This window comes from Amborella trichopoda, chromosome 9, assembly GCF_054954075.1.
Source record: "Amborella trichopoda isolate Santa Cruz 75 chromosome 9, AtrichopodaSantaCruz75HAP2 v2.0, whole genome shotgun sequence".
Lineage (NCBI taxonomy): Eukaryota > Viridiplantae > Streptophyta > Magnoliopsida > Amborellales > Amborellaceae > Amborella > Amborella trichopoda.
Window position 1 is genome coordinate 49490311 of NC_142344.1, and position 22696 is coordinate 49513006.

Below are 22696 nucleotides of genomic sequence, written 5' to 3' on the forward strand. Positions count from 1 at the left end.
TGGCGGAAGTCCATCGCTGTCTCTTCTTTCTTTCTTTTCTTTCTCTTTCTTTTCTTTTCTTCTCTCTCTTCTGTTCTCTCTCCTTTCTCTTTCTTCTCTTCTCTCTCCTTTCCCTCTTTTCTCTGCTCGTTCCTTTTTCTCTTCATCTTCTCTCACGTTTCTTCTGCTTTCCTTCTCTTTTCTCTTATATCTCTCTTCTTCTCTCTCTCTCTCTTTGCTTTTCTTATTCTTTATCTCCCTTTTTCTTCTTCTTTTTCCTCTCTCATTTGACCTAGGGACAAGTCTAGCACTGTCACGGTAGTGTCTCGTCATCAAGAAGTACTACCGTTGTGCCGGCCTAAGTTACTGTGCCCGTCTTGCTGCCACGTCGAACTTGCCATTGTGCCGGGCTGGTTGATGTTGGTGTTCTATCATCGAGTAGTACTGCCGTCGTGCCGGTCTCGTTACCGTGCCCATCTTGCTACCATGTCAGGTCAATCATCATACCAATCTAAGCATTATGCTAAGCTAGTCACCCGATCAAATGTATCTTTCTTTTCTTCTTCTTCTCTCTTCTTCCTTCTCCCAACCCTCATCTCATCATTTCTTCTCTTTTCTCCTTTGAATGTGCACTCCTTGTCTACATTCACCCAAAGACAAGGTGGGATCCTTTGGCCCACTTGTCTTGTAAAATTAACCATATGTGTGTGATTGCAAAAACAAGAGAATACAGGCCAAGGGAGGCAATTCCGAACCAGTTGTAGGACTGGGGGCCTTTCTTCGTGATCTAAGAGGGCACCCACGCGAGCCAGCTCGAGTAAGTGCCAAACCCAGGTTCCCGCAAAACCCGAGAGAGCGATCTCAAGTCCCAGGTTCCCGCAAAACCCGAGAAGTGTGCCTCCAGATCATCTGGATCTTGAGGGCGAGATCGAGGCACCTAACCACGGACAAATTTCAAGCAATGAGAATTGTCCCCATTGAAATGAAGGGCAACAACCCCAATAAAACTGAAATTTTATGAAATAGATCATATTGCAAATCTAGATTTTATTTGTTTTGATTTTTCTTTTGAACCTTATTGTCCATTTTAAATTAAGCATAATAAAAGTTTGGTCTAAATGTGCCAGAATCCCGTATTGGAGGTACCCATCATCTCATTCCGAATTGAAATTATATATTATCTATATCTAATATCTTATCAAGGGTTCCAAAACACTCATATCTATCTCTAAAAATTCGTCTTATTGAGGGTCCAAAATTGGTGGGGGATCGATCCAAGTATGGCCCGTAAGTGGCCAATTTACCATTTTTTAAAGCTTTACAATATATATATATATATATATATATATGGAAAAAGATGAGATTAGCCCACTAGCTCATATGAACATATGAGCCCAACGTTCCAAATGGAATTTGGGCCGATTTGACGATCATGGATGTCAGGTAGTGTTTGAATTTTAGTTTTTTTTTTTTGGAAATCTAAATCACTTGAAATTTTAGACGTGTGTTCATAAAAAATAGGTGAATCTGTGAAAAATATCAAAAAAATATTTTACATGAAATAAATTGATTAAAATACCCTCGAAAAGTTTCAGGGGGCATTTTGATTATTTTTATTTTCACGGATAATTTTTTTATATATTTTTATTAGGTGCACTTTGATGAGAAGAACACACACCTAAAGTTTTAAGTGATTTGGATCTGTAAAAAATAAATAAATAAATAAATAAAGTTCAATCACTACCGGAAATCCATGATCGTCAGATCGGCCCAGATTCAATCTAAACCGTTGGGCTCATATGTTCATATGAGCTAGTGGGCTAATCCCATCTTTTCCTTATAAATATATATATATATATATATATATATATAGATATATATATATATATATATATATATATGGAAAACTCTTCTCACTGCCTATAGGCTAAAATGAACAGCGATTTCGCCTACCCTCATCACTATCCAAACTTCATCGTACGGTCACAGTAGTCTGGTAGTGTTTCATTTTTTATTTTTTTCTACAAATCGAAATGATCTAAAATTTGGAACATATGTTCATCAAAAATAGAATAATCTAATAAAAATATAAAAACAATACTTCGTAAAATACAAATTGACCAAACTGCTCCTAAAATATTATAGGGGTATTTTGATCAATTTGTACTTTGCGAAATACTTGTTTTATATTTTTATTAAGTGCACCTCACTAAGATGCACACAAGCTCCAAATTTCAAATAATTCATAGTTATAAAAAAATTTAGAATTGAAACACTACCGGACAATCATGACCTTGCGATGAACTTTGGACGGTGATGAGCATAGCCAAAATCACTGTTTATTTTCGTCTATAGGCATTGGGAAGACTTTTCCTATATATATATATATATATATATATATATATATATATATATATCTAACTAATTAGAGTAGAATGATGGAATATTAGAATGAATAGATTTCATGAATTAATGATAGAATGAATTCTTATTCTTAATAATCAATGTAATTGTAAATAATGAATGTAATTGTAATGATAATGAAAAAACAGAATATTAGAATGAATAGATTTCATTAATTAATGATAGAATGAATTCTTATTCTTAATAATCAATGTAATTGTAAATACTACATGTAATTGTAATAATAATGAAAAAAGAGAAGAAATCAGAAATCAAATCATAGTATGATGCGCACTCACTTAATCATTTTCTCTCTTGCTTATTCAATGAATCCTCTTGAATATGTCGCTTAGTGTTCATCTCTTCTTGATGTACAATAGTTCTAAAAGATTAAAGTATTGGATCAAAAATATATTTTTGATGAGATCAAGATATCAAAAGCTTGAAGACATTTAGAGAGCAATATTTCTGTAAAATTCTCTACACCCATAAAGAGGGATGTGAGTTCTATTTATAATTATTGTATATTAATCCTTGATTGGCTCAATCAAATATGTGACTAGAACAACAAATTTGTACATATAAGAAATATATTATGTTAATCCTTATCATGATCATATCCTTTTTTATCATTTATCATTCATTAGATATATCATTCTCTAGATCATTTTCATCATTCTTATTAGTCCCCATCAAACTATTATCAATGTGAAACATGGACAACTTGTTTGTTATCGAAGATGTTGTGAAGTAGGAAGACCTTTTGTAAAAATATTAGCAAGTTGTTCTATAATTGAAACATACTTAGAAGTAATCTCTTCACTTTCAACATTTTTTTGAATAAAATGATAGTCCAGTTCAATGTGCTTGGTCCATGCACGAAAAACTAGATTAAAGGCATGCTTAATTGCATTTTGGTTATTACAACGTAGAATTGCATGTTGAATTTTTATCCCCAATTCTGATAGAATGTGGTGATACCAAGTGATTTTAGCAGCTGTAGAAGACATTGCTCGGGATTCTGCTTCTGAACTTGAGCGTGAAATAATAATTTGCTTTTTACTACTTCAAAACACTAGAGATTAGGCAAAGAAAATACAATCTCCAGCCCAATCTGCATCAGAATAGGGGATTAGGTTAACCTGTCTTCCACAAATAGGAAAGAAAATACTATCACCCATGGTACCCTTCACATATAGGAGAATCCTTTTGTCTACAACACTTCGAGAAGAACCCCATGTAAGAAGGGCTTTGCAGAAGCTTTCAAACCAAGCTCGTAGGGCTTGTTTGAGGCCATATATTGCCCTCCTTAATCTACACACAAGATTAGACTCCTTGGATTCTCCATACCCTAGTTGCTCCATGTAGACCTTGTCTTGGAGATCATCATGCAAAAATGCATTTTTGACATCTAACTGATGTAATCTCCAACCACAGAGATTAACTATTGCTAATGCTAGTGTTACAGTCCTAATCTTCACAACATGACTAAACGTTTCTTCATAGTCTAACCTATACTTTTGATTATAACCTTTAGCCACCAATCTCACTTTGTATCTTTCAATAGTATCAGCCTTGTACTTGATCTAATAGACCCACTTACATATAACAACATTCTTATGTTTTAGTCTAGGTACAAGATCCCAAGTGTGATTTTGATGAAGAGCAAGTAATTTCTCATTCATAGCTTCAATCCACTTGGGGTTTTTTATATCTTATCTGTAGTTATTTGGCTATGTATGTTTAGTGAGTGCAAAGAGAAATGAATAATGTTCAGGGGAGTGTTCACTATAGGATGCCCAATCTTATATCGGAAAGAACCTTCGTGGTTGAACATCTCTAGATGAACAACCTGGCTGATTATTTTAGGTTGGTGTACCTGAAATACGTTCTATGGAGGGATTAACATTGCCACCATCACTCGATACTTAGCCAATAACTACATCTATCAAGGTCTCAGAACTATTATGTAGCAATGATTGAGATCTAGCTGATAATGTGTCCCCTGCAGGCGATATAATAAAAGAAGGTAAAGGCTACGAGTCATCATTCTGACAAATTTTTTGTGCTTCCTTAAATAATTGTCCCACATCAAAGGTCACATAACAAGAAACATGTATCTTTCTGCTAGCAGGAGAGTAACATCGATATCCTTTATACTCATCACTGTACCAAACAAACACACATTCTTCTGTCTTTGTAGAGAGATTTCGCTTTAAAAATTTATCAATATAAACATAACACATGCTACCAAAAGCATGTAAAATTGAATAATCGGGAACTTTTCCTGTGAGCATTTGATATGGGGACATATTGTTTGGATTGGCAGAGGTCGATAACTGATTAATTACAAACACAGTTGTATGAAATGCCTCACTTCAAAAATGCATCGGTATCCCACTATTAAATATTACAGACATCCCCAATTCACTGATGTGTATGTGTTTTGCTCTACAATACCATTCTGGGCAGGTCTACGTGGACAAAAGACCTGTTGTTTGATAATATAAGTTTGATAGAAGGATCTAAAATCATGAGAAGTATATTCATCACCATTATCACTACAAAGGACTTTAATTTACTTGATAATGTTTTTCGATGAATTCTTTGAAGGACTGGAAAACTTGAAGTGCTTCAGATTTGGATTTTATAAAATATATCCATGTAAAACGGGTAAAATCATCAACAAAACTAATATAATAGCGAGAACCAGAAAGAGATGTAATATCAAATGGTCATTAGAAATCAATATAAATGAGTTCAAGAAAACAAAAAGTACATTTATTGGCATTAAAAAGAAGTAATTTATGATGTTTTCCAAGCTGACAGCCTTTACAAACAATGTTGCTTGCCACTTTATTACATAAAGAGGGCAATGCCCACATTGTAGCCCTCTAACATATATGTAACAAGTTTTCCCATAAAAAACCATATGCGATGAGAGCTAGCATAAAAAATGTTGGCAGTATTTAAAATAACCTATGGCTTTCAAGAAAACCATATATTTAGCTTCAATCTACAGTGATGTTGCATAGTTTAAACAATATTTTTGTAGTTTTCAATTTTTTAGTCAAGTTTTTTTCCTAAGAAAACACTAGGATTTTCAGAAAAAAAAAATTGTACATATATTTGGCTTAATTTTGTTAGGGGTTTTGTTGTGGGGAGTATTATCCTCAATCTAAAATAGTTAATGCATGACTTAAAACACAATTTGAGTATAAATTTTCAAATATTGTCTTCTGTTCTTTTACTTTTTTATTTTATTCTTGTTTTGTGGTCCACATGGACAGTCTCACGGAACCAATGGGGAATATTTGGTCACTAGTTTTACCAATTCTACCCATTGGTCCAATTTTCTAATGTTTTGATCCTATTTATCATTGCAATTCATATTTCCCATGAAATATGAATATCAAAAATATAAATATAGGGTTTTTATAAATATCCTCTATATTTTGAGGGAGGGTTTCAATAAAGAAAAAATAAAGTTTATATAAGGTTGAGTCTCTAAACAATCAAATTAAGGTACACTTAAAAAATTCACTAGCGGAGATTGTTTCGATGATGAAAATCCCTCAAATTGATTATCTCAATATTGAGATGTATAGATGTGAAAAAAAAAGATTTCAGGTTTGGAAAATAGTGCACTTTGTAATGCATATCTAAGGCGTCAATTTTCAATAATTTCAAGTGTTTATCGATTTGTTCAATCTACACTATTTTTTAAGCTTAAATTTTATAAGGATGCATATGATGAGACCATTTATGTTTTATACATGAAAGTAACAATTATTGTAAACCATCAGATGTAAAATCGGATGGGTGGTGATATATCACTAATTGAATACAAAGTTCGAAAAAGATTTTCTCGAAAGTTGTGATATATTTTAATATGTTAGATGTCATATCCAAGGGTTAAGAAAAATTGTGACCTTTTTGTACCAAAAATAAATGGTCTACTTGATAGTTTGCAAGAAGTTAAGTATTCATTATATGAGGGCTTTATTCGATTTAATCGTACCACGTAATCCTTCAAAAGGTATTCCAAGTGAGTTATTTCAGCTCCACAATTTCCTTTCTTCTACTTTCCATTTCCTTAAATCAAATACAGTAAAGCGCTAGGTTCAATTATTTGAAACCAACAAGTATTTAGCTGATCGGAATCGAAGTAACCAAAAAGGAGTTTTTTTTATTGACATAATTTCTAATTTCTAATTGTAGTATCATTCAGATAGATAAATTATTCGACCTTTATTCCTGACTAGCAATCAGGAACCCTCTTATCAATATGATAAGATTTTCGTATCGCAAAATTGAAAATTGAAATTACAAAAAAAAAATAAAAAAATTCATCTTCTCGTCATTGTATACAATCCTATTTTATAAAGAGCTACGAAAGTAAATTTTCAGGCCATCACAAAGATTTTTACTATTGAAAATCATCTTTGGACACTATTTACAAGTGCACCTTACTTTGATTGTTTAGGACCTCACCTTATACAAACCACGCCCTTTAATAAATACCCTCCAGAGGCATTAGAAAAAATGTGTTGCTATTTTATATTTTGAAAAAGGTTTTATAGAGCCGAGGCTCTAAACAATCCAATTAGAGCTCACCTCAAACATTTCACTAGAAGAAGTTGTTTTGATGCCCAAATATCCTCAAATTGATCATCTCAACATCAAGATGAATCGACATGAGCAAAAAGTGGATTTCAACATTTAAAAATAGTGCATCTTGTAATGCATTTTTGCACCGTTAATTTTCAAGATTATCAAGTTTCCATAGATCTACTCGATCTACACTATTTTTTAACCTTTAAATTTTGTAATTAAAGGTAAAAATATTTTTTAAGGCTATCACAAAGATTTTCAATGTGAAAACCACATTTCTCGACACTATTTGAAAGTGCGTTTTACTTTGTTTAAAGCCTCAGTTCTATACAAACCACACCCATTATATTTATGCTCATCTCTTTTGTACGAGAATTTTTATGTTTTCCCAAATACCCTGCTGGGCACTTCGAGTTCCAAACTGAGGTTTTTATGCTATTTGTCAAAAATATAATTTGATTCTCAATACCCAACTCTCTTTTTTTTTTTTCCTGTAACTGCACTAGTTTTGGAACTTAAATTTCCAAACTGAGTCACAAGTACTTTCTTTTTATATCCATATTTGAAAGAAAGACTAGTTTCGACCATCAAATTCCGAACCTAATCTCAATTGGCCACTATTTCTGTTTCTTCAAAAAAAAGAACAAGTTTATATAAAGTTGAGGCCCTAAACAATCAAATGAAGGCACACATCAAAAATCACTATAAGGGGTTATTTTGATGTAGAAAAATCTCAAACCTATCATCTCGACATCGAGATATATAGACCTATAAAAAAAATGGGATTTCAAGTATGGAAAATAGTTCATCTTGTAATACATTATCTGAACCATCAATTTTAAATATTTCAAGTGTTTATAAATCCGTTCGATCTACGCTATTTTTAAAGTTTTAAATTTTATAATTAGAAATAGAAATATATACTCAGGTCATCACAAAGATTTTTGCTGCTTAGAAATCATCTTTCAAGACTCTTTAGCCTTTGATTGTTTACGACCTCAGCCTCATAGAGACCACACCTTTAGGGCATGTTTGGTTAGCATGTAAATATTCCTCGAGAAATATTTACATAAGTAAATACTTTACCCATGTAAATATTTGCATAAATTTGTATAAGTATTCTTTTTACCATGTTTGGTAGCATATTTAAAAAGTATTGTGTAAACAATTTCATATATTTGGTAGCGCTTGGTTGGTGTGAGAATATTTACATAAAACCTTTAATAGATATATATATTATATTAAATATAATAAATATATATTATTTAATATAAACAATATATCATATATAAAATAATATAAATATAGTTAAATATTATATATACTTAATTAATATAATATACAGCTAAAATATATAATAATATATACTATTATTTATAAAATAATATATAATAAGTATTATTATTATTTATAAAATAATATATAATAAGTATTATTATTATTTATAAAATAATATATAATATAGATTATTCATGTACAAGTGATGCGTATAAGTTCCGGCCAAGGTGGTTGGGACAAAACAATTTGAGCCACTCACATCACAGTAATAGTAGGGTAAAGGCCATAAGTCAGATATATTATTATAAATTTTATAAGAGTAATGGTCCTATGAGACCATTCCACACCCATATATCTAGGACCCCAAAGGATCACTATTAAATTTGGCACAGATCTCTAAAAAAGTTATCACATGGGTGTGAGACTTGACTTTTCTAGATATCTGTGCTGGTGATCCGTTGGGGTCCTACACACATGGGTGTGGGAGAGTCTCGTAGGATCATTACTCATTTTTATAAGAGAAATGATCCTATAGGAACCTCTCCAGCTCATGTGTGTAGGACCCCAAAGGATCACCATTAAATTTGGTACGGAACTATAGAAAATTCAAATCCTACACCCATGTGATAACTTTTCTAGAGATCCGTGCTAACTTTAATGGTGATCATCTAGGGTCCTACACACATGGGTGGGGGAGGGACCTAAGGGATCATTACTCTTTTTATAAATGTATTATAGAGTAATGATCCTATAGGACCCTCCCCTGCCCATGTGTGTAAGACCTTAAAAGATCACTATTAAAGTTGGCACGGATCTCTAAAAACATTATCACATAGGTGTAGAACTTGACTTTTGTATAGATCTGCTCCAAATTTAATAGTGATCATTTAGGGTCTTACACACATGGGTGGGGGAGGGTCTAATAGGATCTGCTCTATATTATATTATTTAAAATATGTTTCACAATTCAATAGGTGTTGTTTTATTTTATCATGAATTAAATAAACCAAAAGCTTTTACCATAATACTTTATTTGCATATGCATTTATACAAATCAATATACGATTTACATATATTTATATGTCCCAAGGAATATTTACGCACGAAACCAAAGGTACAAAGGACTAAGTAAAAAATTTTGGTTTCTAAAGTCAAATCAGTGTGACTCGTCTCTAGCGGGGTGTGGAGAGCCCGTCATACCGAGCCCTTGAATCAATCCAAGAACAAACGATGGGAACCCTAAAGTAAGACCATGTGCGCACAAATCGGCGGTGGATGGACCTTTTTTTTAATTGAAACCACCTCCAATTTTTGAACGTTCATCTTTTCTTTGGGGCTGGTGCGAGCCCAGTTCGGACTGGCCCGATCTTTGTTTTTGGCTTGGCAGGCCCAGGCTCCAAGTATGCCAGGGCTAGGCATTCGCCAACCCCATAAGGACAAGGGCCGTGTCTTGGCTGGCCCTGCCCATTGCCACTGTTAAGCTCAAGGCATGATTTTTTGTTTACTTGGGGCGGTTACAAGAAAATTGGTTCAAGCTGTTCGACTCAAAAAATTCTGACCGGTCTTTGACTGAGAAATATATCAGATGAAAAAGAAGTCCCAAATTATTCGTATATTGGGAAAAAAAAAATATCAAATAAAAGACATGAACATAAAATATAGAATATTAAAATATTTATTATAAAAGTAAACAAAATACCTCTAAATTTATTTTGGTCAATATTTTTTATTTAATTCTACTTTTAAAAATGAGGCTAAAACCCAAATTTCATATCAATATTATTTTAAATAAAAATTAAAAAGAAATTATTTTTAGCCCTTGAATGAGGATGGTTCAATCGGAACCATTAAAAGGTGCTTATGCACCTTTTGAGTGTCCACAACATGTGGCCACAATACCAAACCATTTTACGAAAACTAGTAGTACCCAAAAGAGTTTGGCAATAATAGGAATAGAAATGAGGAATTAGCTGAGATGATAGCCAAAAAGATCGTAAAAGAGAATATTATCAATATTTTAGGACGATAATCTATGAGAATTGAGAATTTGAGAAAGATATTGCACATAAAGCTGGGTAGACGAAGTGGAGATGTGCTTCTCTTGTTCTTTGTTAACATTACATACGAGTGAAACTAAGGGAAAAATTCTATAGGATGGTTGTAAAGTCAGTCATGCTTTATGAGATGGAATACTGGTGGTCAAGAAATAACATATCATAAAATGAGTGTGGCAGAAATGAGGATATTGAGATGGATGAGTGGCAAGACCAAAACGATAGAATTCAGAATAAATGCATCTTGAGGGAGCTTGGTGGTAGCTTCAATAGGTGATAAAATAAGAGAAAGTGGACTTAAGTAGTTTGGCCACATGCAACATCGCCCTAGAACAACATCGGTTAGGAAATGTGATTTGATTTAAGTAAAACACTCTAAAAAAAATAAGAAGAAAGATTCAAGTAAAATGCTATGAAAAAAACAAGAAAAAAGCCCAAAAAGACATGGATAAAAATAGAGAGAAGAGATATGGTATAATTGGGACTATTACACCCTTGATAGAGTAAAAGGCCGAAGCAAGATTCATATAGCCGACCCTAAATAGTTGAGACAAGAATCGGATGGTAATGATAATTTAAGTCCGCGAAATGTTAAGAAATATATGCGTTAATTCCTCAAACTATATGTTAAGGCTATCACAAAGAATTTCAGTATTGAAATAGTATTTCTCGATATTATTTAAAAGTCGGCTCTAATTTGATTGTTTAGAGTACCCTTCTAACATCAAAACAACTTTTTTTTCTTTTTTTATTAGGATTTTAGTTGTGCACCTTAATTCTATATATTAAAGTGTCAACTTTATATAAACCTTTTTCTTTTCAAAGTTAGTTTTGGAAAATATATATTTTGGGCATTAAAAACGCTGGGAGTCATTTTCTCCTTGACTCGTGGCCGTTCATTAGAAATTCAAACTTTGTCTCTTTAAATTTTATTCAGAAAATGGAATCGAAGACCATCCAAAAAGTTTCAAGTCATAAAGATGCCCCTACCTATGTGTTTTTCATGCCCGACTAAATGTGTCTTATGGTCTTGTGGGACCTCACGAAACTCTGCCCAACAAGAAACAGGTGCTGATGTGTGAGAATGGTTACGTTCTACCAACTCACGAGTCTGAAACTTTCAACAAAAGGACACGGTTTCTACGAGTCCACGGACTCATATGTAGAAATGCGGGCCCTTTAATAATTTATTTTTGAAATGTAATTTGATTTAATTTTTAGGGAATATATAATTGGAAAAGTTTATATAGAGTCGATGCTTTAAACAATCAAATTTGAGCTTACCTCAAAAATTTTACTATAATTGTTTTGATGTCAAAATATCTTCAAATTGATCATCTCGACATTAAGAAGCATGGACATGTGAAAAAAACGGATTTCAAGTTTTGGAAATAGTGTATATTGTAACAGATTCTTGGACCGTCAATTTTCAAGATTTTCAAATTTTTATAGATTTGTTGATCTACACTATTTTTGTAACTTTAAATTTTATAAATAAACATAAAAATATATTTTAAGGCTATCACATTGATTTCCATTATTGAAGCCACATTTCTGCACACTATTTGAAGGTAGGCTCTAATTTGATTGTTTAGAACCTAGGCTCTATACAAACCACACCCATATATAATCATGGATATTCTTAATCTGTAAAAATAAATAAACTTCAAAGATTAGAAATGATATTTTGTAGAGAAAATATTAGAACCATTGATTTTTATTTTTTCTTTGGAGGACTATTATTTACATGACCAAGTTTTGGTGGACGGTGTAGATCTTCGAGTGCGCATAGCAACAGTTGCGGGCTTGGAAGCACCAAACAATTTTCGTTTAAACGATGACTGAGAAAACTGTGACAAAAGGTGGAACGAGTATTAGACCCTACACGGTAAAAACTTAAGGGTTAAAGTGATTTCAGTTCTATTTGGACATCAAACGACGATTTGTACCCACTCCGCCTCCATGTTTGACTCGTGACCGGCTCTATTTAACTGACAATTAGATTAGGTTTTTAAGAACTAAAAAAAAGCTTTTTTTACTTAATTATTTATAATTAAATTAAAAAATGGGTGCGGTTTCTATAAGGTTGCAATCTTAAACAACTCAATTAAGAAGCATCTTAAAATTTTATTGTAATTTTATTATAACAAATTCTTATTACTATCTTAAAATCTATTTTCATACATAATTAAAAAAAATTAAATTTCAAAAATGGTTAAAATCAAGTAGATCTATAAATATATGAAAATCTTGAAAATGGACGGTCTAGATAATCTGTTGCAAGATGCATTATTTTTTAGACTCAATTTTTTTTATTTTTTTATTTTTTTATTTTTTTTTAATATTTATAAATCTCAATATCGAGATGATCGATTAGAGGGTTTCTTCAACATTAAAACACTATTTCCGACAGATTTTTGAGGTGTATCTGTGATTCTACATTTTAAGGTTACAACCTTATATAAACTTTTCCCTTAAGAAATTGCTTATAAAGAGATCATTTATCTTTATCTTTAAAGGAGATCACAACTATTGTTAGTCATTATGTGTCAAATTGGAGGGCTGTGAGTGAATCACAAAGTTCGAAATATTTTTTTCAAAAAAATTGTGTCTATTTACTAAGATTCCTACAAACATCGTTAAAATCTAATGGACAAAAATGATTGTGATCTCTTTGTACAAAAAGTAAATGATAGTTATGTATATTTTCCAGTGAGAGAAACTGAAATTGTCCTTAACTTGGTGTTTTGCTTCTGGAGCTAAATGGTCACTTTAGTTGGAGAGGGAAATGAGTTAGGGAGGGAAAAGGCAAAGAATGGAGTTCGACAAAGTCACAGGTAAAAGACATGGATAGATAGAGACGATCTAGAGAGAGAAAAAGATTGAAACTTAATCATCATTTTTTAAGAAAATATACTTGTAAATATATCATTTATATTTATATTGAATGTTTAAAAGAGGTTTTAATTTATTTTTATTTTTTTTCTTTGAATTTTGATATCTTTATTTTACAATTTTTAGGGTAAAAGTTTTTTCAAATATTTTAATATCATAATATTAAAATTTATAGGGGTTTTATTTTTATTTTTATTATAATATTATAATTAATAATTATATAATAATAACCAACTCTTGTATTTTATTTATTAATTTATTTGTATTATAAATTTTGTAATGTATTATTTTTTCTTATTGTTGTAAATAATATTTTTTGAATTCGATGATATTATAAGACATTGTAGATTTGTTCTTATTTTTAAATAATGTCTTATTTTTTTAATTCGGTCACACCCAGTATTTAAAAAATCAACAATCCGTGATGTAATGGTACTATTTTTTGCACAGTTGTCAATAATATATTTTAAATTAGATGATATTATAAGATACGTCATCCATGATAATTCTATGATTCTTTTTTTTTGTGATGTAAATTTAAACCATCGGTTCTTTCAATACGGTCCAAGTCTTTTATGATTCTATAGAATTTATTTCAATGTTTTCATGGATAATTCACGTATTATGCGTTTACTTCCTTCTTTGTTCATTTGTCTTAGAAATCTCTAATATGTTTTTTATTAATTATAATTAAATACAAGAGAATATCTTTTGGAGAATAAATAGGAGCGAGAAAAAAATTATGAAAAATTTAAGAAAGGCTTTTATATGCGTGAATTTGGAGAATTTGGAACTTAGAAAAATTATCCAAAAGTACGACCTTCTTTTAGAGAATTTGGAACTTAGAAAAGAATTCAAAAAAGTAATAGGAAATATTAAATGGGATTGTATACGATGAGATCATTTAACTTTATACAAGGTGGTCACAATTATTTAAAACCATCCGATGTGAAATTTGATGGCTTGGATATGTTACAAACTTCGAGAAAATTTCTTTTGAAGTTTGAGCTTGGTCAATTGAATAATTCCAACAACCCAATTTCACATCCAAAAGTCAAGATTGAAGTGACCACTTTGTACCAAAAGTAAATCGTCTCATTCTATAATTTCCCATATTAATTTGCTGTAAAGAAAATAATGACTTGAATTAAAAAAGTAATAATAATTAAATAAATTTTTTAAAAATAGTATTTTTTATTTTTTTGAGTAATTCAAACTGCTACCCCTTTTTTTCTAGTAAATTAGGAATTAGATTTTTTGAAGGTGTTAGTTGGGTGGTGTTATTGATGGGAACGATAACCACAACGTGGTGGCTAGGGTACTATCTATTTACTCCCTCGAGTAAAATCTTTACTAGGATTAATTTAAGGATCCAAACTTTAGAATATAACCTCTTCAACTGATAGATTAACCTCAATAAGAAAAATTGCTGATTGCACCTTCTACGTAATTGAAAAAAATAATGTCTCAAATGCACCACATCTGTGGTGAAAAATAATGTCTCAAATGCATTTAAAGGGCATAAATGCACCACATATGTGGTGAAAAAGAGTGTGCGTACCTGCAGGATCATAATGTACTTATACACAATTTGCCCGACATTTGTTGTAATTTCCACTATAAGTGGAGCATTTTGTAGTTTAGAAAAAACTTTATTGTATTTAAGGAAAAATTTTTATGGTCCCTACGTAAATCTCTAAGTCTTAAGACAACAATCCTTTCATTAGTTTTATTTGTTTTTGGGTGATTCAGTGGGGAAGACAGACCCCGACTAGATTAGAGAATTACATTTTTTTATGGTTAGCAATGCATACCAAAATGTGGTAACGGGATGTGGGGATGCTACCACCATGACTACAGCCCATTTCCTATATTCATTAGTTTATGTATCGACAAAGATAATTGTACTTACATGTCAGAGAGAGAGAGTCTCACCTGCAAACCCTAGGCTTAGGTACCATGAGTAGCAGTTTGTTTGGTTTTTCTCAGATCTCGGATTGGCGAAAGTGCTTTCAATAGCAAAAAGAGTCTGAACAATGGCGAGCTGTGGTTGAAGAACCGGAAGATAATTTCTTCAGAGAGTTACGGCAGCAGAGTGGGTTCAAAGCTTGGTGGTGGCTATGGAATCATACTCGACGATGTGCCCAGCGGTCCTTGCCCAATCGAGAACCACCATGGTGAGGGCAGCCCGCCCTCTGTCTCGGTCCTGGAGGGCCACTTGCTCGGTGATGTTCCCAATGGTCCTTACCCAACCAATGGTGGGGGCAGACCACCCTCCCTCCCAGAGGACAACATTCTCCGTGAGGTGCCCGGTGGCCCCAACCCATTGCACCATAAACGAACTCTTCCGATCATCGAACCCCAGAAATCCCATAGCCCTTACAATACTGCAAAAATTTGGAACCCCTAAATGATTTTCTTCTCTCTCTCTCTGATGGTAGTCTTCCTAGTATGCTTGGAGAATATATAGTTTCCTCCATATTATGTTGTGTATGAATCATCATATGCTTGCTTCTTCGGGACAATTTGTATTAAACTTATAAAGCTATGGAGTCATCTTCATTCATTTGGCTTTATTCTCGAGAAGGTGATTCAATCCTTCCAATTTTGAGGCTATTATAATTGTTGGTAGTTATAGAAACCGGAAACTTTACAAGAAAGGAAACTTAATATCTGATCGAGGCTCTAAACAATCAAATTATAGCTCACCTTCAAATAGTGTTCAGAAATATGGTTTTAAGACTCGAATTTTTTGTAATAGCGTTAAAATATATTTCCATTTGTAATTATAAAATTTAAAGATTTGAAAATAGTGTAGATTGAGCAAATCTATGAAAACTTGAAAATCTTGAAAATTAATGGTAAAAAAATGCATTACAAGATGCACTAATTCCAAAACCTGAAATTCATTTTTTTTCTCATGCCCATCCATCTTGATGTCGAGATGATCAATTTGATGATATTTGGGTATCAAAACAACTTCTTCTAATGAAATTTTTGAGGTAGACCCTAATTTGATTGTTTAGAGCCAAGGCTCTACATAAACTTTTCCCATAATTATAAGGCTATTGAGTCATCCTTATTTTGGTGTATATAATACTGCAATTTTGAGGCAGAGCGATGTTTGTTTGGGGCAGTGGCAACCATAGTTAGCAAGTCGGGAGATAATGGTAATAAGTCAATTTTATTTCAAAAAATTGGAGGAAAAAGTCGGGTAAAAAATACGTATTCCTAAAAAAATAAGGTTTCGGATTTAGTTGAAAAAAAACGTAGCGAAAAAATCGGATTTGTAAAGATGATAAAACATAGGATTGTGATTTGCAGCTATTGTATATATATATATATATATATATATATATATACTTAAGCCACTAAACAATAATTTTATTGCTTCACTAGTATCATTAAAATAAGAAAAAATATTTAATGAGACCATTTACCTTTGGTACAAGGTGGTCACAATTGATCTTGACCATTGGATGTGATATTGGGTGGCTGTAATTATTTTATTGATCATGCTCAAAGTCTAAAAGAAATTTTCTCGAACTTTGTAACACATCCAGGCTACCAGATTTAATATCAGAAGGCTGTAAGTAATTGTGACGTCCATGTATGAAAGGTAAAAGTCTCATTCTTTATAATCCCTCAAAATAATATGCTGAACAATTTTTGTTGAAACTTTAAAGAAATCCAACAATAATACTTACTATGTTGTCACAACACAAAACATATCGTAGATCTATTGCGAGCACAAGATGAAACAACAACAACAATAATAAATACAATAATTGTGAACCAAGCTATAGGACTATTTCTCAAAAAAAATAGCTGTTCATCCAAAATGCTATGTTGCATACACCAATAAAATGTAAAAATAAAAAAATAAAATATGAAATTGAGCAAAATTCTTTATGCATAAAAACTACACAAAATGCTCAAGAAAATTTAAGTATCGCACTGAATAGCTGCAACCTAAATCTTTAATATCATTGAATATCTCTCTTGCTCTTTACAAGGATGCCATAAATGTTTTTTAAAAAAAAATAGATTTTTCATTAGGTTGCTCTTCTTTTAATTTTTCCTATTATTTTAATATATAAAATTGTTTTAAGGGTGCGGTATGTATAGAGCCTAGGCTCTAAACAATCAAATTAAAGCATTAGGGTGCTTGTACATATTTTATTATTAAAGAAATACAAATTGTATGTATTTCTCACGTGCAAGGTTTGGTTGTTCCTTCAATGCCACCCTTCTAAAACTGGGTATCTGAATACAGCCAAAAATACCACCCTACCAATCTGATCTGAGCCTGAATACTGGTATCTGAATACCGCTGTCCAGATTTGAAACTCTGCTCAAAACCACCATTTGCCCAAAACCACCTACTCTCAAAACCACCTGTTGAAACTACCCCTGCTGTCTTGATCTGAAACCATATGCCCAAAACCACCATCTGCCCAAACCACCAACTCTCAAAACTACAAGTTCAAACCACACCCATAACCGCTGTTTTGAAACCACACCCAAAACTACCATTTGGAAAACCACTGATCTAATCCCAAAACTGCCATTTAAATCCAAATCCCAAAACCGCCATCTAAAACCTCTGCGAAAAGAGGCCCCAACCCTTCTCTCCACTGCGCAACGGGTGTTGGTCTCTCTTTTCACTAAAGCAAGAGTATTGCACAGGCTCAGATGTCTCCAACAAACTAGAGAGAGAAACTGCGATTAGATAAAGAACCAAGTATCGCCTCATAAATTCTCTTGTAAACCAGAGCAAGTAGTCATTGTGGGCTCTGAGATCTCCATCAAAGCAGCAGAAATCAAAACTCGAGAAGCATTGCTCTCCGGCATTCCTGTGTCAGGGGAAGATTCATCGCCATTGGATCTGGAGGTCTTCGTCGTTTGTTTCTCAGTCGTGGCACTAGTCGCCATTTCCATTGCCATTGCGTTCGGGTTTATCCGTAATGGAAAAGCCGGACTCGTTTCAACTTGTACCTGTTAAACTCAATGGAAATAACTATACCTTTGGGCTTCTTTTATGAAAAATGTGATTTATGGTAAATGACTCTTAGGATATATAGATGGAACTAGATAGAAACCATATGATCCAGAAAAACTAGTTGAATGGGGGTTCAACAATTCAAGGATTATAGCGTAGTTGATGGGCTTTGTAGAAGTAATATTGGCCTCAATTTAAGTACATTTCAGAATGCTAGAGATGCATGGGTCTTTCTAGAAGAAATATATCATCAAAATAGTTGGGCAAGGAAGTATCAGTTAATACAGGAACATCGTTCACTCCGTCAAGGGGACTAGTCCATTCAAGATTTTTATTCTGCCATGAAGGTGCTTTGGGATGCCCTAGCCCTTATGGAGCCTGAAATTACTGATGGGCTTGAATTTGAAAGTGTCAGGAATGCTATGCTGCATAGAAAATTATTGATGGGCTTGAATTTGAAAGTGTCAGGAATGCTATGCTGCATAGAGCCAATCTTCCTACTCTCACCCATGCTCTTTCTAAGTTACTTGTTGAAGAGACTAAAAATTAAGTCTCTTAATCTTGTTTCAAAGGAAGAATCAACTTTTACTGCCACTCGAAATTTCGAATACAGGGACTCTAAAGAAAATGCTTCTTATATACCCCACAAGGATATATCTTTTGTTAAATACAATTACTGTAAAGAACTTGGGCATCTGAAATACACATGCCCAAAGAAGAAGAATAAACTTGGTATTACAGTCACTGCAGAATCACGTCAATCATTCGACTGATGCATTCATGCTCAAACTATCTTGCCAGCTACTGTTGCTAGTTCTTCAATAACTCTTACATTTAAGCAGTTACAGTCTATGCTCTCTCAATCCCGACTTCCTTCTCAATCCAGCCTACCCACTGCAGGTAATAATATTTCTACTTCTTGGTTGATTGACTCAGGCATTTCTTGGCACATGACTGCTAAAGAGTCTATTCAAGTTAATTGTAAATCATTTTCTAACACTACTCTCACTGCCAATGGAGCCATTATGAAAGTCTCTCAAGTTGGCTCTATTGCCACTGCTTTGATACCATTGATAAATTATACATTTTTTATGTTTATCATGTTCCATCTATCACCATTAATCTGTTTTCTGTTGGTCAAATTACTCGTTCTAATTGTGATGTTATCTTTTCTCCCTCTGGTTGTTATGTGCAAGATAGGTAGTCAGGGGAATTGATTGGGACTGGGCATAAAACTTGTAACTTGTACTTTCTGAACTACATTCATTTGGAAATAAGTTCGTCTGTCAGTGCCATGTCTACTTTTGATGCTAGTACTTTATCGCATCAACATCTTGGTCATGTTTCTGCTTCTAGATTACAATTTTTATTCTCTCATGGTGTTCTTGGTCCCACCACTAATAAAGTGTCTGTTGATGTCCAACATTGTGAACCGTGTAAGCTTGCTAAATGACACTCTTTGTCATTTAAGCGTAGTAGTACAATTTCTACTTCTAAATTTGATTTTGTGCAAACTGATGTATGGGGGGCCTTCTCCTATTTCTTCAGAAAGGAGTTTAAGATATTTTGTTTCCTTTATTGATAATTACACTCATTACACATGGGTATTTTTTATGAATAGTCGCACTAAATTTTTTGATGTCTTTACAAATTTTACTCCTATATTGAAACTCGGTTTCGACTAAAATTAAACTTTGCGCTCAGATTATGGTGGGGAGTACATTAGTGAGATGCTTCAAAAATTTCTTTCAGATAGAAATATTCAACATAAAAAATAATGCCCTTATACTTTTGTCGTCGTTTGGAAACCACAACGCTTATACTATTATCGTGGGGAGTACAGTAGTGTTGCTTAACGTAAAAATTGTCATCTTTTGGAAACTACAAGGGTTCTTCTTTTTTCTAACTTTATTCCAAATTCCTTTTGGGCTGAAGCAGTTCGCACTGCTGCCCACCTAATAAACATTATGCTTTCTTCTATCCTATCTGGGTGCTCACCTTTTGAGAGACTTTTTTCTCACCCCCCTGATTACTCTGCTCTTCGTGTTTTGGTTGTACTTGTTTTGTGTTGTTGCTTCCATCTAAGTGAGACAAATTATCAGCCAAATTTGTGAAATGTTGGTTTTTGGGGTATACTGATTCTCAAAGAGGGTATAGGTGTTATGATCTAGAAACAAAGAAACTTTGAGTAGCTAGACATGTTGTATTCTATGAACACATTCCTTTTTACTCGACATCCACTATTTTCAATTCTTCTTTGGATTTTGCTTTCATTATTCCCTTTTCTGATAATGATTTATCACCTTCTGCACCTCAGTCATCGGATTTCATCTCTAACACAAATTTCCAGGAGCAAGACCAATATGTTGCTGCTCCAGATCCTAGTCAAGTGCATGCCCCTGCTAATCGTGGACATATACCTCATGTATGTCATAGTATGTGTGTTTATGTTCCGCCTTCTCAATTTGCTGATTATGAACCTATTTACCTCGGCATCAAGCCTTTCTTGCCTCTATTCATTCTTGTTCTGAGCCACAAATCAACAAAGAAGCTGCCAACCAGGTGGAATGGCAACATGCAATGGCAGAAGAACTAAATGCTCTTGATCGAATGAACTCTTGAATCTGGTCCCTCTTCCAAAAGGAAAGAATGTTATTAGCTCTCGAAAGGTTTATAAAATTAAAACAAAAAGCATATGGTAGTCTTGAACGATATAAAGCTCGCCTGATTGCAAACGGTTACAATCAACAATATGAAATTGACATTGTTGAAACTTTTATCCCAGTAGCTCATATGACAACTGTTCGGACACTTATTTCTGTTGCATCTGTCAGACAATAGCTTTTATATCAGGTAGATGTCAAAAATACATTTCTTAATGGTGATTTCAATGAAGAAGTATATATGAAGCTTCCCCCTAGGGTTATAGATTCACATAATAGAGTATGTCAGCTGCAACGAGCACTATATGGACTCAAACAAGCACCTTGTACTTGGTTTGAAAATTTTTGTAATGCAGTCATGTCAACAAGATTTCATCAGAGCCATCATGATACAGCCCTATTTGTGTTTGATACTCCTACTGGCCGAGTACTTCTATTACTCTATGTGGACGATATGATAATATCTGGTGATGATGAGGACATCATACATAAGATTAAACAAAAACTCAATATCTTTGAAATGAAGGAATTGGGGTTATTGCGTTATTTTCTTGGTCTAAAAGTTGCTTATTCTCTTTGTGGCTATTTGCTATCTCAACACAAGTATGCCTTAGATATTGTCTCGCAAGCTCGCGTCAAGGATGATACTAACAGAGTTGATATTGATTATCAAACTTCATGCAACCGATGGTGAACTACTCCCAGATCCAACATTTTATCACTAATTGGTTGGATTGCCTATGTTGTGCATCTGGTTAGCCAATTCTTGACCGCTCTCTGGTCCGTTCACTTGGCTAAAGTCTTACGAATCATTCAATATATCCGGGATACTCGACACTCGGCTTAATTTTTCTCTTCTTCTTCCCCTCTAGAACTTCGGGCATACACAGATTCACATTTTGCTGGGAACCTAAGTGACCACAAATCAACCATAGGATTCTGCATTTTTCTTGGCGACTCTCTTTTATCCTGGAAAAGTAAGAAGCAGAAACCTATTGCAAAAAAAGAATATAGGGCAATGACATAATCCACAACTAAAATTATTTTGGTTCAATGGTTGCTTGTTGATATGGGTGTTATATTCACATCTCCCACACCACTTTACTGAGACAATAAGAGCGCCATCTACATTTCTAAAATCCAGAGTTCCATGAATACACCAAACATATTGAAGTTGATTGTCACCTTATTCAGCAAGGATTTTTGGCAAACACTATCTCTCTTCCATATATTGCATCCTCTGAGCAACTTGCTGACTTTTTCACTAAAACATATATTGCACCCCAATTCTCTCGGATTCTATCCAAACTCTCTATGATTTTTGTTAAAACATCTTGAGTTTGAGGGGAAGTGTGAAATTAAAGTAACATATGAAATATTGTCTCTATAAAATATTTACTTTCCTTCTTTTTGTACTCAGATTAGAAAAGTTATTTACTCGGTTAATTATCCCATATTGCTTTGTAACCCTATAAATTGAGGGTACATGTACACATTTTACTATTACAGAAATACAAAATACATATTTCTCACAGTACCATTTATTTTTTGGTATAATGAGGTCACAATCCCTTTAGCTATTAGATGTATAGATGAAAGTGCGTTAACAAGTTTAAGAAATTTTATTTTGGACTTTGTGCCCAAACAATAACATGTCATCAACCGCCCTGATCAATAATTATTGTGACGTCCATATAGCACCTACAATTTAGGTCTATAGTCCAACAAATTTTCAATGAAAATCGCTTGAATGTGGAATTGCGACATTTATATTTCCATGCTTAATCAAGTTGTTGGACACCAAAAAA

At 33.2% G+C, this 22696-nt stretch overlaps 1 pseudogene; it reads right to left on the minus strand.

Moving 5' to 3' along the window:
• The window catches only part of LOC18441701 (putative amidase At4g34880), a 30438-nt pseudogene extending 12268 nt beyond the window's left edge, over window positions 1-18170 (minus strand).
• Window positions 18171-22696: the final 4526 nt, after the last annotated feature.